This window comes from Castor canadensis, chromosome 3 (assembly GCF_047511655.1).
Source record: "Castor canadensis chromosome 3, mCasCan1.hap1v2, whole genome shotgun sequence".
NCBI classification, from domain to species: Eukaryota; Metazoa; Chordata; class Mammalia; order Rodentia; family Castoridae; genus Castor; species Castor canadensis.
In genome coordinates this window covers 155,845,929-155,860,373 of record NC_133388.1, presented here as the reverse complement: position 1 = coordinate 155,860,373, position 14,445 = coordinate 155,845,929, and positions in this window count along the sequence as shown.

Here is a 14,445-nt window from a genome sequence, read left to right as displayed (position 1 = left end):
TTGGTCTTCCACACGCCTGAGTTACAGAATGTTACATTCTAGCATGGGCTGGTTAGGATATCAAAACTCCCAAATGACCTTGAGCAGCAAGGCAAGAATTCTTGGCCCAGGCAAGAAGAAGGCAGAAGGGAGAAAAAACACACAAAGAGCCCCAAATCTGTCCATGTTAACGCTGTAATTATAGTTTAGTATACAGAAGGCAAATTGATGAGTAATTATCTGGTCTTTCTAGACACAGGAGAGAGGAGGAGAAAATCTCCACTGTTGTCCAACTTTTACAAGATAATAGTCAGAACGAGAAGCAAAACTAAAAAGGTGGTCCCCATATCAATAAGGAATAAACTAGGCCTACCAGAATATGAGGAGAATAATAGCACCTGCTCCTGAGTTGGGCTCTCCTTGAGTACACAGAGGAGACTAGGGTGGGAGCAGGTTTATTAATGTAAAGCAAAGTGAAAGCAAAGCAGAAGAGCCCCCTCCAGACAGGAGGGTGGACAGGATCCAGAAGGAGCACTGCACTGGAAGTCCCAAGACCTCAAGCTTTTATTGGGGTCTGTAGATGTGGTGGTCAGTCCTGGAAAACTGGGTTATGTGTCATCAACTTCTGGAGACTGGGTTATGTGTCATTAATTCCTCCCATATGTTGGGCAGGGGATGGTCAGACTGGGGCTGTTATTTTTGTGAGTTGTGGGTCAGAAAGACCCTGCTGTATGTCACAAGCTATTTTGTTAACATAAGCAGTCTAAGATGTGATTTCTTATCAATATGCAAGCCATGGTTGTCAGCTGTCAGGTTTCCTAACTCCCACTCTAACTCCTATATCATACAGTTTTCTTGTGTTCTTCATCTGGTTTTAGCATCAGGGTAATACAGGCCCACAGTCTGAGTTAGAAAGGGTTCCTTCTTTTTCAGTATTTGGTTAAGGTTTGAGAAGGATTGGCTTAGCTCTTCTTTAAATGTTTAGTAGAATTCACCTGTGAAGCTGTTCCTTGCCTTCTCTCCTTGCCCTTTTGCCTTATGCCTTTCCTTACTCCTTTTTAATGAAGAGATGCCCTTGCTTAGAATGTTGAAGCCCATTGCAGTGTTCTTTTGAGAGATTTTATATTACTGATTTTGTTTGCCTTATTTTTTATAGGTCTATTCAGGTTTTCGATTTCTTTATGACTTAGTCTGGTTAAGTGTTGATTTTTAGGAATTTGTCCATTGCCTCTAGGTAATTCAATTTATCAGAGTAAAATTTACAGTGCTCCTTTATAGTCTTTTCATTTCTGTAGAATTAGTAGTAACATCTCAATTTCATTCTTATTTTAGTAAGTTAAGTTCCCCCTGCACTCCTTAGTCCATTTGTTATTTTGTTGATCTTTTTGTAAAACCAACTTCTGATTCCACTGCCTTTCTTAGTTTTCTCTGCTGTATTTCATTTACCTCTAATATTTACTATTTCTTTCCTTTCTTCTAGTTTCTTTCTTTTCTTCTAGTTTCTTAGGTTGTAAAGTTAGGTTGGTGATTTGAGGTCTTATTTTTCAATACAAGGATTTATAGCTGTAGACTTCTCCCTTTCACTGCTTACACTGCATGCCATAAATTATGGTATGTTGTGTTCACATTTCATTCATCTTTAAATATTTTCAAATTTCTCTTGAAATTTCTTCTTTGTCCCACTAGTTGCTTATGCTGCATTGTTTAATTTTTTTTTTTTTTTTTACAAATTTGTGGTCTTTTGGCTCATTTCCAATGAGAAGTATCTATTGATATTCTTTTTGTGGCTCTCGCATGTGTGAGTCACTTCTCTCTTGCTTTCAAGATTCTTTGTTTTTTCAAAGTCTGACTATGACATGTCTCAGTGTAAGTCTGTTTGAGTTCATCTTACTTGGAATTTGGGGGCTTGTTGGATATTTCTATTTTTTCATTTGGGAAGTTTTCATCCATGGTTCCTTCAAATATTCTCTCTCCCTCTTTCTGTTTTTCTTCTCCTTCTTGAAATTCCATAATGCACATGTTAGCTTGCTTGATGATATCTAACATGTTCCTTAGGCTCTGTTCCTTTTTCTTCAGTCTTTTCTCTTTCTATTTCTTAGATCATTTCCATGGTCCTATTTTTCAGGACTTCCTATTTTTGCCTTCTCAAATCTGCCTTTAAATCTTTCTGGTGGATTTTTTTTTTCTTGGTATTGAGAATTGAACCTAGGGCCTTATACATGCTAAGCATACACTATACCATTGAGCTACACCCACAGCTAGTAAAATCTAAAATTTCAGTTATACTTTCCTGCTCTAACATTTCTTTTTTGCTATCTTTTAAAAAAGGTTTTCTATCTTTTTACTGATACTCCATTTTGTTCATACATCATTTTCACAACTTTCTCCATGCCTTTCTTTTGTTCTTTGAGCATCTTTGACATAGTTGTTTTAAAGTCTTTGCTTAGTAGCTCTGCCATCAGGTAATTTCTTGGTAGTTTCTGTTGATTTTTCCCCTCTGTACAATAATTTCCTGTTTCTTGTGTATCTTGTGATTTTGTTGCTGCTGGCGCTCTTATTGAAAACTGGACATCTGAATGTAATAATGTGGTAACTCTGGATATCAAATTTTAACCCTTTTCCCAGGGTGTGCTGGATTTTGTTATTTATTTTTTTTTAAATTGTTTTAAGTCACCTCTGTGCCAAAGCTCATCCTGAGTTGTAAACTTAATGTCTCAAATCTTTTCTGAGCCTGCACCTTTCCCTGGTCATGTGCATTCACTTTCTAGTCTTCTTCATAGCTTGATGTTTTTTGAATGTCTTAGTCTTTAATGTCTGGATCCCAAAAAGAGAAAGAGAGAGAAAAATGAAGCAGAGAAGATGTTGGGTCTTTACATTCCCAGGAAGTCACTTCAGAGAGAGGGAGGGGGGCTTGAAACAATGAGCAGCGATACAGCAATGGTCACCCACCTCTTTGTTTCTACTTCTGTGACCAGAAGTAATAATCAGTGACCAGAACACAAATCTCTGATATTTGGAGGACAAAGTCCTAATTTTGCCCACCCTGTCTCCCACAAGCTTGTATGCAAGGCACTTCAGGAACATGTGACAGCTGCCATTCCTGGGAGTAAGGATGGAAGATCTGCTGCTGTGCTAACAGATGAAATTGATCATCCAAACCCTCCCATGCAAAGTAGCAAGTCTTCCATGTGCCTCAGTTCCAATTAGTTAAATAGATAGATTCTGCCAGTGCAATTATAACCAAGTGGGGAGACAGAATCTGGGTGCTTCCTACTTTTCTTTCCTCACAGAATCTGCCCCTCCTAACTACTTTTTATTTTGCTTTATTTTCTTCATAGCACTTACTATCTGACATAAAAGTTCATCTTATATTTAGTCCATCTCTCCAATTGAATGAAAAATTTTTTTTGTGGCTAGGGACTTTGATATTCTATTCACTGTTTTATTCAGAAACTGGAATAGTGCCTGGCACATTCTATTGTGAACATTTCTTAGATGAATTATGCCAACTACCTGTATTTTTCAAATATTAATATCTTGCCATATTTTTCCAGATTTTTAAAAAGAATACAAATACAGTTGAAGTCTGCTCTGTATTTATCTCCAATCTTATTCTGTCTTTTCCCTCTTTGAGTCAACCCTTGACAGGAATTGGATGCTTAACACTTTTGTTAATGTTCTCTGCTTTTACTTCATATTTATGGAGCATACCACTACATAGAACCATTGGCTCTTCTTTTTAAATTTCATGGTAAATTTGAACACATAAATAAGTAAATGTGGATATGTATTTGTATATGTTTGCAAATTCTCTTTTTTTTACTCATCATTATATTTTAGGGGTTTACCCATGCTGACACATGTGGCTCTGGTTCTTGCATTTAAAAAATTTGGTTCATAAAACGTCATTCATTTACCCATTCTTCTGTTGGTGGACATTTAGGTTGCACAATTCTTCTGCTATTGCATACATTGTTGCACTAAAGATACTAGTTCATATCAGAAGTGGATGATAATGCATCTATGTCTTTATTGAATGTTGCCAAATTGCTCTGTAAAGAAGGTATACCCAGCAAGGTATGAGAACCCTTGTTGTTAATATACTTGCCAATACTTAGTGCTGAAAGATTTTGAAGTTTCCATTCTGACGCATGTAAAATCTTATTTTGAATTTTTCTAACTCTCAATCAGGGTAGGCATATTTGGATATACTTAATAGGCAATTACCTCTTTTCTGAATGGTCTGTTCATTTTTATTAGCCATCTCTTTGTTGTTTTTTCCCCTCTCTCTTATTGATATATAAAATTTAAAATATTTTAAAAATATTTAATGTTTAGTTTGGTTACTAATATAGATGTTGTATCTTCTTCAAGAAACCTATCTTTTATGTATAGAAATCTTAACTTTAAATGCAGTTAAATTTACCTATTTTTTTTAGAGTATGTGATTTTTTTGTATATTTTTCATTTATTGAAGAAATTCTTCTTGTCCTGAAATCATAAAGAAACTCTTCTAAAAGTTGGAGGTTTTTTTGTTTCACGTTTAGTTGTTTAATTCTCCTTGGATTTGTTTTTGCAAGTAATGTGAGCTAGGAATCTAGGTTTTAAAAAAATTGTTATTTGTTTGAGTCAGGGTCTCTCTATGTAGCTCAGGCTAGCCTGGAACTTTCTATAGAGTCTAAGATGGCCTTGAACTCACCATTCTCCTGCCTCAGCCTTCAAAGTGCTGAAATTATTGGCACATGCACAACATTCAGTCTAGGAATCTATGTGTGTGTGTTTTAAAATGCTTGATAATTGTCTTCATATTTATTGAGCTAGTTCATCCTTTCCACCAGATTGAAATGCAATATTACCTCTGTATATTTCAAATTTCCAAAGCTGAGTGAATAAGTTCTTTATTTTGTATTCTTTTGTATGTATTGTTTTGTTAGCCCAATCTTCAAGAAACATTTTTTCTTTTTTTTTGTTTTGAATCAGGATCTCACTATATAGCCCAGTCTGATGTGGACCTGACAATTCTCCTATCTCAGCCTCTGAGTGCACGTATTACAGGTGTGTACCATCAAGCCCAGCCTAAGAAATACCACACTTTAAAAAAATGTTTGTTTATTTAAATTATCATATCATGTATCATATTATGATAATATATCATATATTATCATTATTATGATAACATATCATATATTTTATATCATCATGTTATTTTATTATCATATATCACCACATCATATAAATATTATTTATCATATTATACTATATTATTTATATTATCATATTAATATAAATATTTATTTACATTATCATATACATTGTGATATTTACAAAATTTCTTACAATATATCATAATTGAATTCCCCCCCTCCATCATTCTCCTTTATTCCTCCCCCATTTCCAGAATAGTTTCAACAGGTCTCATTGTTCCATTTTCATACATGAGTACATAATATCTCCACCATATTCACCCTCCTACACCCTTTCCTTACGTCCCCTCCCTTCCCACTGGAACAAACCCCCAGACAGGACCTGTTTTACCTTCCTGTCTTACATTTTTTAAAAAAGCTTTTTTTGTTTGTATAAGGTAGCTATGCAGGAAGTTTCATTGAGACATTTCCATGTACATATGTATTATAACCTGGATTTGTTCATTCCCCCATCCCCATTTTTCTCGTTTCTACCTTAGTCCCCTTCTTATAGGAAATATCACACTTTTTAACATAACTTTATATTAAGTCTTGAGGTATGAATGGGAAAACCTTACCCATTTGACTTAAAATTTGTACAGACTTATTCTTGGTCTTTTGTTCTTTTATATATATTATAGTTTCAGCTTATAAAGCTATTCAAAATTGTTGAAATTATTTCATCTATTTAATCATAATAAAAATAAGTTAAGAGTAAAATTGAAAAGATCTTTGCATCCAAGAAAGCTACTACATATTTGTGTATTTTCTCAGAATCTGTTTTATTTTTATTTTTATTATTGTGTATTAATTTTTACAAGATAATTGGTTTTGTTATGACATTTTCATATGTGTATACAATGAACCTTGATCATATTCACCCCCAATTTCTCACTATTGTCTTCCTCCTCTCTCCCACTTGTCCTCCCCAAATAATCCCCCTTCTATTTTTGTCTTTTTTTTAAAATCTAGATTCTGCATGTGATAAAAAACATGTGAGATTTGTCTCTCTGAGTGTGACTTGGTTCATTGAGGATGATGATCTTCACTTCCATCCATTTTCCTACAAATGACATAATTTCCTACAAATTACGTAATTTCATTCTTCTTTATGGCTGAATAATACCCCAGTATGTTCCACATTTTTTTTAGCCATTCATCTGTTGATGGACACCTAGGCCAATTTCATAATTTGACTATTGTGAATATTTCTGCAATAAACATGAGTATACAGTTATCACTGTTGTATGCTGACTTTGATTTCTTCAGGTATATGCCCAGTAGTGGTATAGCAGGATCATATGGCAGTCCTATTTTTTTGAGGAAACTCCATGCTGATTTCCATAGTGTCTGGACTAATTTACATTCTTACCAACAGTGTATAAAGGGCTCCTTTTCCCCATATTGTTATTTGCTTTCTTGATGTACTTTGGATTTGTATTTCCCTGATGGCTAAGGATGTTCAATATCTTTTCATGTATGTATAGACTTTTTCTTTTGAGAACTGTCTGTTTAGTTCATTTACTCACATATTGATTGGATTATTTGTTTTTTGGTATTTAATTTTTTGAGTTCTTTATACATTCTGGATATTAATCTGTTATCAGATGAACAGCTGGCAAAAATTTTCTCCCACTGTAGGCTGTCTCTTCACTCTGGTAATTGGTTAAAGCTTTTTAATTTGATGTAGTCCCTCTTGTCAATTCTTGCTCTTATTTCCTGAGTTCTTGAGTCCTCTTCAGAAGGTTGTTGCCTGTGCCTATATCTGGAATTGTCTTCCATATGTTTTCCCCTAGTATTTTCAAAGTTTCAGACCTTACAATAAGGTCTGATCCATTTTGAATTGATTTTTGTACTGAGTGAGAGTTAGGGATCTAGTTTTAGTCCAGAAATCCAAGCTTTCAGCTATTTATGGATTTTCTTACAATGACTAACACTAATGTTTCTCCAAGATCTTAGTGGCTGAAACCATGTTGTGATCATTGACCCGTCCAGTTGACATTATCTTCAGACTCAGGATTGTGAGTAAGTCTACTAAGTATTGAATATTACAGTGTCAATGATTCTGAGACCCATTGTATCTTTGATGAATGGTCATTTTCTGTGGAGAGTGAAGTCAATTTTTCCTAACCCTGAGATGCTATAATTCTATTGTTTCTTTGGCTGTTAGGCTTGTTAGCTGTACACACTCCTAAAATGATGCAAAAAGCTTAAAAACTTCTGCTTTGCTTAAAGTGCTGATGAGGTCATTTTGTGTGCCAAGATTTCTGTATAGGTCATAGTCAGTATCTTCTACCTCTAGTAAATTTTTAAAAATCAGTTTTAACTGAGATTTTGGGTACCTTTAAAATGTCGCTAAAATCCACAGAAACCTAGAAACATAAATGAACCCTGGTAAGACACTGCTAGCCAATACCAAATTCAAGTTTAAGGGGTTCTCTGCTGGAAATGAGCTCTCCTTTGGGGACTCAGAACTACACTTGCCTCTAATGAGAATGGCTGTGTTCTGATAATCAGATTGGCTCAGATTCATCGCCTCTCAGAGGATTTCTGTGTCTCCCTTGGAACAACTCCACAAGAACAGAACCTCGTTTCCTCCTTTTTGCAGCATTGCCATAGCATGCAACTGCTTCTTCAACCACAGTCTTAGAAGCACTGTCATGCCCCATGGCCGTGAGCAGGATCTCCATCAATAGAAATCTCTTTATTTGGGTCCCAGAATAGCAGAGTTGATTAAACAATGCCTATAGAAAAACCTTTGATGGTTCCTTGACTGGGGAAACCTCTATAAAGAAAAAATGTTAATAACAAGCTGCCTGGTCCTTTTTCCATCCGGGCCCTGGGAAGTGTACCATTAGATGGTATCTGGTAGCCCTTTTCGTTATGTTGTCCTCACTTCCTGGGGTAATACTCATTCACACAAACTTATTTACTAATGACTGGATCACTTAGGTCAGTATTTCATCAACACTAATGCTGTCACCAGATGAGTAGTCAATAATTATGGATGCATTTTTTTTTCTCCTTTTAAACTATGAAATGCTGCTGGTGGAGTGGTTCAAATGATAAGAGCACCTGCCTAGCAAGCATGAGGCCCTGAGTTTCAACCCCAGTGCCACCCCAAAAAAACAAAAAACAAAACAAAACCTATGAAATGCTTTAAACATCCAAAAAGTTTATAATGCAATGTCATAGAAACTACTAGATGATTCAGAACATACTATCCCAAAAGATGTTGCTCTAGCAGAGTGACTATTTGTCATAAGGGCACAGGAAAACAGAAGATGTAACAAGATCACTTTGACCTTCAGTTTCTTAAAAGCAGGATATAAAATTCCCTTGGAAAGACACCCTCCCTATATTAGAAGGAAACTATCATTTTAATCACCAAGGACAGAAAGTTAAAGCAAGGGAAATCTGTAGAACACACCATGTTTAACTAATCCTTTTCTTCCTAGTCACTTCTCCACCTAATTAACTACCTTGGTCCAAGTCCCGTTGTCTGTCACAGGCTCTCACTTTACTGCTATCTGTGTTCAACTCCTACTGTGCTGGAAGTCTTCATTTTCTCACCAAGGCTCTGGGCCATGGAGAACTTGTATTAAATACCTTCATGTACTTTTTCTCCTGTTAATCTTTTGTATACCAATTTAATTCTAAGACCCAGCTGGAAAACTCTAACAGAGGTAAAATATGCTCTCCCCTATACAACCTGTGTACTTATCACACAATTTTACATGATCATAACATCTCACTGTGTTTTTGCTTTAGTTCTTTTTTCCATTAAGAAATAAAATACAGCTGGGCGCCAGTGGCTCATACCTAGCTACTCAGGAGGCAGAGATCAGGAGGATTGTGGTTCAAAGCCAACCTGGGTAAATAGTTCACAAGACCCTATCTTGGAAAAAAAAAAAAAAGGGCTGGTGGAGTGGCTTAAGGTATAGGTCCTGAGTTCAAGCCCCAGTACTGGAAAAAAAAGAAAGAAAGAAATAAAATACAGGCCAGGGATGGTGGTTCACACCTGTAATTCTAGCTACTTGAGAGGTGGCCATCAGGAGGCCAGTCCTGTCAAAAAGTTCAAGAGACTCCATCTCAATGAAAAAGCCAGGTGTGATGGTACCTGCCTGTCATCTCATCTACACAGGAGGTGAAAATAGGAGAATCACAGTCCAGGCTGGCAAGGGCACAAACCTGAGGCCCTATCCCAAAAAATAACCAAAGCAAGAAGGGTTCCAACCATAGCTCAAGTGGTAGAGCACATGCCAAGCAAGCATGAAGCCCCTCATACAAATCCTAGTATTGCCAAAAAAGAAATGAAACACAGTGAAACCCACCCTGAATCCATTCCCAGAAAACATTATTATCCTGAACTAGGTTTTTACCATTCCCAAGCATGCTTTATACTATTACTGTACACATATTTATCCATAAATTCTTAAATTATTTATTTATGGTACTAAGGTTTGAACTCAAGTCTCATGCTCTACCACCCTAGCCATGCCCCCAGTCTCTTATGCTTTAGTTATTTTTCAGATAGAGTCTTGTATTTCTTCCCTGGGTTGACTTGAACTGCCAGTCCTTTTACATATGCCTTCCATGTAGCTGGGATTATAGATGTGCACACCATGCCCTACTTTTTGTTGTTGTTGTTGAGATGATAGTCTCTCTAACTTTTTTGCCTTGGCTGGTCTTGAGCTGTGATCCTCCCAAACTCTGTCCCCTGAGTAGCTGGGATTACATACATGAGCCACTGTGTCTGACCTAAATTTATTAATTTACTTATTTGTGTATATTAACAAAGGGGTTTCATTGTGATATTTCCATACATGTGTATAATGTACTTTGATCAAACTCCATCTTATTGCTCTTAGCACCTCTCCCCTCATGTTTTTCAACTTAAATGGGTTTTATTATTCTATTTTCATACATGCATATATATATTCACATCCCTATCCTATCACCCTCTCCATTTCTTATTCCCCCCTCCCCGTTTCCCCCTGAAACAGTCCATAAAGTTTTGTCTTTTTTATTGTATAAATTTTTTATAACAATGCTTTTCAGGCTGTAAAACTTCATGTGTTATAATCCTGTGAATATTCTTTCAACCTACTTTTTCTTCATGATATATTTAAAATAAATTTTTTCTTCATTTTTTGTTCTGTTGATGGACATTTATATTGTTTCCATGTTTTGTTCTTATAAACAATGCTACCAAATTTATTTTTATGCATTCTCTGTATATACAGGCAAAGTTGTTTTGTTTTGTTTTCTTGCAATGCATGCAAGGCAAGTGCTCTGCCACTGAGCTGCATCCCTAGCCCACAGCTTTCTTCAGAAGTGAAATTGCTCAGCCATTAGCCACCCTCATGTTAATGGAAAAATTACTCTACAAAGTGTCTTTTGCTAATCCATATGGGAGTGAAATTACACATTAGCATTATTTTATCTTGCATTTTCTTAACTATTAGAACTGAGTATATTGCCACATTTTTATTGACTACACAGACTTTTTCCTCTGAGAGTTATTTAAACATTGGACTTTCTCCTTTTCTTATTTTTTGGAATGAATTCTTTATATATTCTAGGCAAGTATGTTTTTGTCTTTTGGGGGTTCTTTTGGTATCACTGGTGTTTGAACTCAGGGCCTCTTGTTAGCTAGGCAGGCATGCTTACTGCTTGAGCCACTCCGTCAGCCCTCTATATATTCTAAATACCAATGTTTTGCCAGTTGCAAGGCAAGTATCTTCTTTCAAATGACTTGTATTTTCATTTAATTAATAGTGTCTTTTGATATGCAGAGGTTTTAAAATTCAGTTTTTCCTTAAAGTTTTCACTTGTATTTTGTTTTCAAAATCCTTCCCTACTTATTGTTACAAATAGAACTTTTATATTTTAGTCTAAAAAACTTTAAATGTTTTTCTTTACTCATTTAATTGTTTAATCTGAAATTTATTTTCATATATGCTATTTAATAGAGATCTCATTTTTATTTTATTCTAATGACAGCTTTCTCCAGGATCCTATTAAGTTTTTAAAAATCATGGCTTTGTTTCTGGGCTCCCTGTTCTTATCTCTCATTGATATGCTTGGCTATCCCAGCACCAGTACTATGCTGGATTAATCATTGTACCTTAATATCCACATAAGTCCTTTTCTCAGGCAGGGCTACTTTTGGCTTTTTGCTTTACTACATGAATTTTAAAGTCAGCTTGTCAAGTTATACAAAGAATACTCTTGGTATTTCGACTGGATGTGCACTGCTTTTATAGATTCATTTTGGGGGACAATCTCTTGGTCGTATTGAGGCTTCTCATCCATGAACAATGAACACTTCTCTGTTTATTCAGGTCTTCTATAGCGTCCTTTGACAATGTATTATGACTTTTTCCATAAAATATTGTGCATAAATTATAGATTTAGTCCCCTGTCCTATCTAGTATTTTGTTATTTGTGGAAAATATGATATTAAAGTTTACTATTGCTACCTTTGTGTGCTGGTTTATAGAAAGTTGGTTTTTTTATATTGATCTTGTATTCCAATAACTTGCTTAATGGTTTGTAAATTCTCTTGGGTTTTGTATGTTGGCAAGCACATCATCTAACAGCAGTGACAATTTAGTAATCATTTTTAACCTCTATAGTATTTTTTTTTCTTGTTTCACTATACTAGCAAGATATTTCAGTACAGTTTTGGATAGAATCAAGGATTAATGTATCTTTACTTTTTCTACTTTATTTAAAAACATTTTTATTAGCATATATTAGTTGTGTAGATTAGTTTCATTGTCACATTTCCATTTGTGCTTAAAATGTACCTTGGTATGCCCCACTACTGATGAAAGGATTAAGAAAATGTGGTAATTATACATGCTTTCTCTAATATGTGGAATATAGACCTAATACAAATGTAGCAATATTATGAAAAACAGGAGATGCTAAGGGGAGGACACATATGAGAAGGGGAGGGTAAAAGAAGGAAGTTAAGGTGAATATGGTTGATGTACTCTCTATACAAGAATGAATATAGAACTTTTAAACTGGTTGAAACAACCATAAGAAAGGGACTAAGGTAGAAACAAGAAAAATAGAGGAAATGAACCAAATTGGGCTATAATGCATATATACTTGGATGTGCCACAAGGAAACTCCCTGTGTAGCTATCTTAAATAAGAAGAAATGTCATTTCTTTTTTCCTTTCTTTTGCAAAATCAGGGAACAGGAGAGTGGAACAGTCCCTGCCTGGGGTGGTGGTGGGGTTGATACCAGTGGGAGGGAGGAGAAGATAGGGAAAGGGTGTAAGAGAGTGAATATGGTCCAAATACTATGTACACATGAATGTAAATGGAACAAAGATACCTGTTGAAACTATTTCTTGAATGGGAGGGATAAAGGAGAATGGTGGAGGGGGTGAATTCAAGTATGATATATTTGATATACTATAAGAACCTTTGTAAATGCCACAGTGTACCTCCACCCAGCACAACAATAAAGTAAAAATAAAATAAATTTTAATAATTTACCTTGGTTAGATTCATATCCTCCATCATTCTCCCTCATCCCCCTCACCCCTTTAAAAACAATTTTACCAGGATTCACTGTTCTATTTTCATAGAAGTATATAAAGTATATCATTCACATTCACTCTCCTTCCCCCTCTTTATTTCCCCTCCCCATCCCTTTAGTATCCTCCCCTAAGAAGACCTGTTTTATATTCTTCCTGCAAAGTGTATCTACTTTAATGAGATTGTATCTAACATTTACCATGAAATATAAAGTTCATTTAGGAATATTGTTGATTCTTATTCTCACATTAAGGGTATTTCTATGATTTAAAAAACCATGAATGATTTTGCATTGTATCAGTTGCATTCTCTGCAACTATTGAAAGAATCAAATAACCTTATTTTCTTTAACAAGGTAAGTCATGTTTATTGTTTTTTTTCTGCATTATATTGTATTTGTTTTCCTAGGATAAACAGTTTTTTTATATACTCAAAATTTTAGGAATACTTTCATTGACTTACGATTTTCACATTTATATTCTTAAGTGAGATTGGCCTGTAATTCTACTATCAGTTTTGGTGTAATGTTACAAATCTCCACTAAGTGGATTATGCTTTATTAAATAAATAGAATTTGTCTTAAATTTTTGTGATCTGGAACAAAAGCTTGAGATTCTTTTCCTTGAGTATTTTCTAGAACTTGTCTGTGAAACTCTTTATATTTGGTGTTTGTGGTACATGTATGCATGCTTTTGCATGTCTGTGTGTGCCTTTGTGTGTGTGTGTGTGTGTGTTTGTGTACACATATAGAAAAGGGATTAGATTTTTAAACACCAAAATACTTTACTTGTTGTTGATTTATTTATTTAAAAATTTTTCTCCTTAATCAGTTTCATAAGTAATATTGTTCTAAAATTGTCATTTTCACCTATGTTGGCATAAAGTTTATTTATTTTTAATATGTATTTCCTCTGAAGTTGTGTATTCTTTTTCATTCCTAACAAGCTCTTTACTTTTATTTTTTTCCTTGATAAATTTTTTTCAGTTTATTTTATTAGTCTTTTTTGTTAAATCACTTTTGGTTTTGTTGGTTATGCTGGTTATTTCTTATTTTCTGTTCATTAATTCCTGTTCTTATCTTTATTTTATGTTTCTTTGGGCTCACTCTGTTGTTCTTTTCCAGAACTTCTTGCCTACTCATTTTCAGCACTTACTCTTTTTTAAGGTAAACAATTTCTTCCCAATGGGAGAAATGACCCCCAATACCAGGCTCACTTCACTGGGCTTCCCTCTTCTCCTGGGTCTTGACTGTTGTTGTTCACTGCTTTCATTACCTCTCTTATAATTTCAAATACATTTATTGTGTTGAGGTATGTATGTGGTGTATATGATTGAAATCATTACTGCCAATATTGCTGAGGTAATTGTTGAAGTATGGATCATATACAGTAAACTGTACATATGTAAAATGTACAGTTTGATGGGTTTTGACACATGTATTTATAATCATGAAATCATTAAACACTTAAAATAATGAATGTACCCATTATTCCACAAAGTGTCTTATTGGCCTTTAGTGATCGCTCCTTCTCCATCCTCTATTCCCCATCCTCAGGTAACCACTGATTTCCCTTTTGTCACAATAAGCTAGTTTGCATTTTCTAGAAACTTACATAAATCAAAGCATACATATTTACTCTTGTCTGACTTTTTTCACTAAGAATAAGTATCTCAAGAGTCATCTATTAAAAAGAATAGCTTATTCTTTGTAAGCTATTACA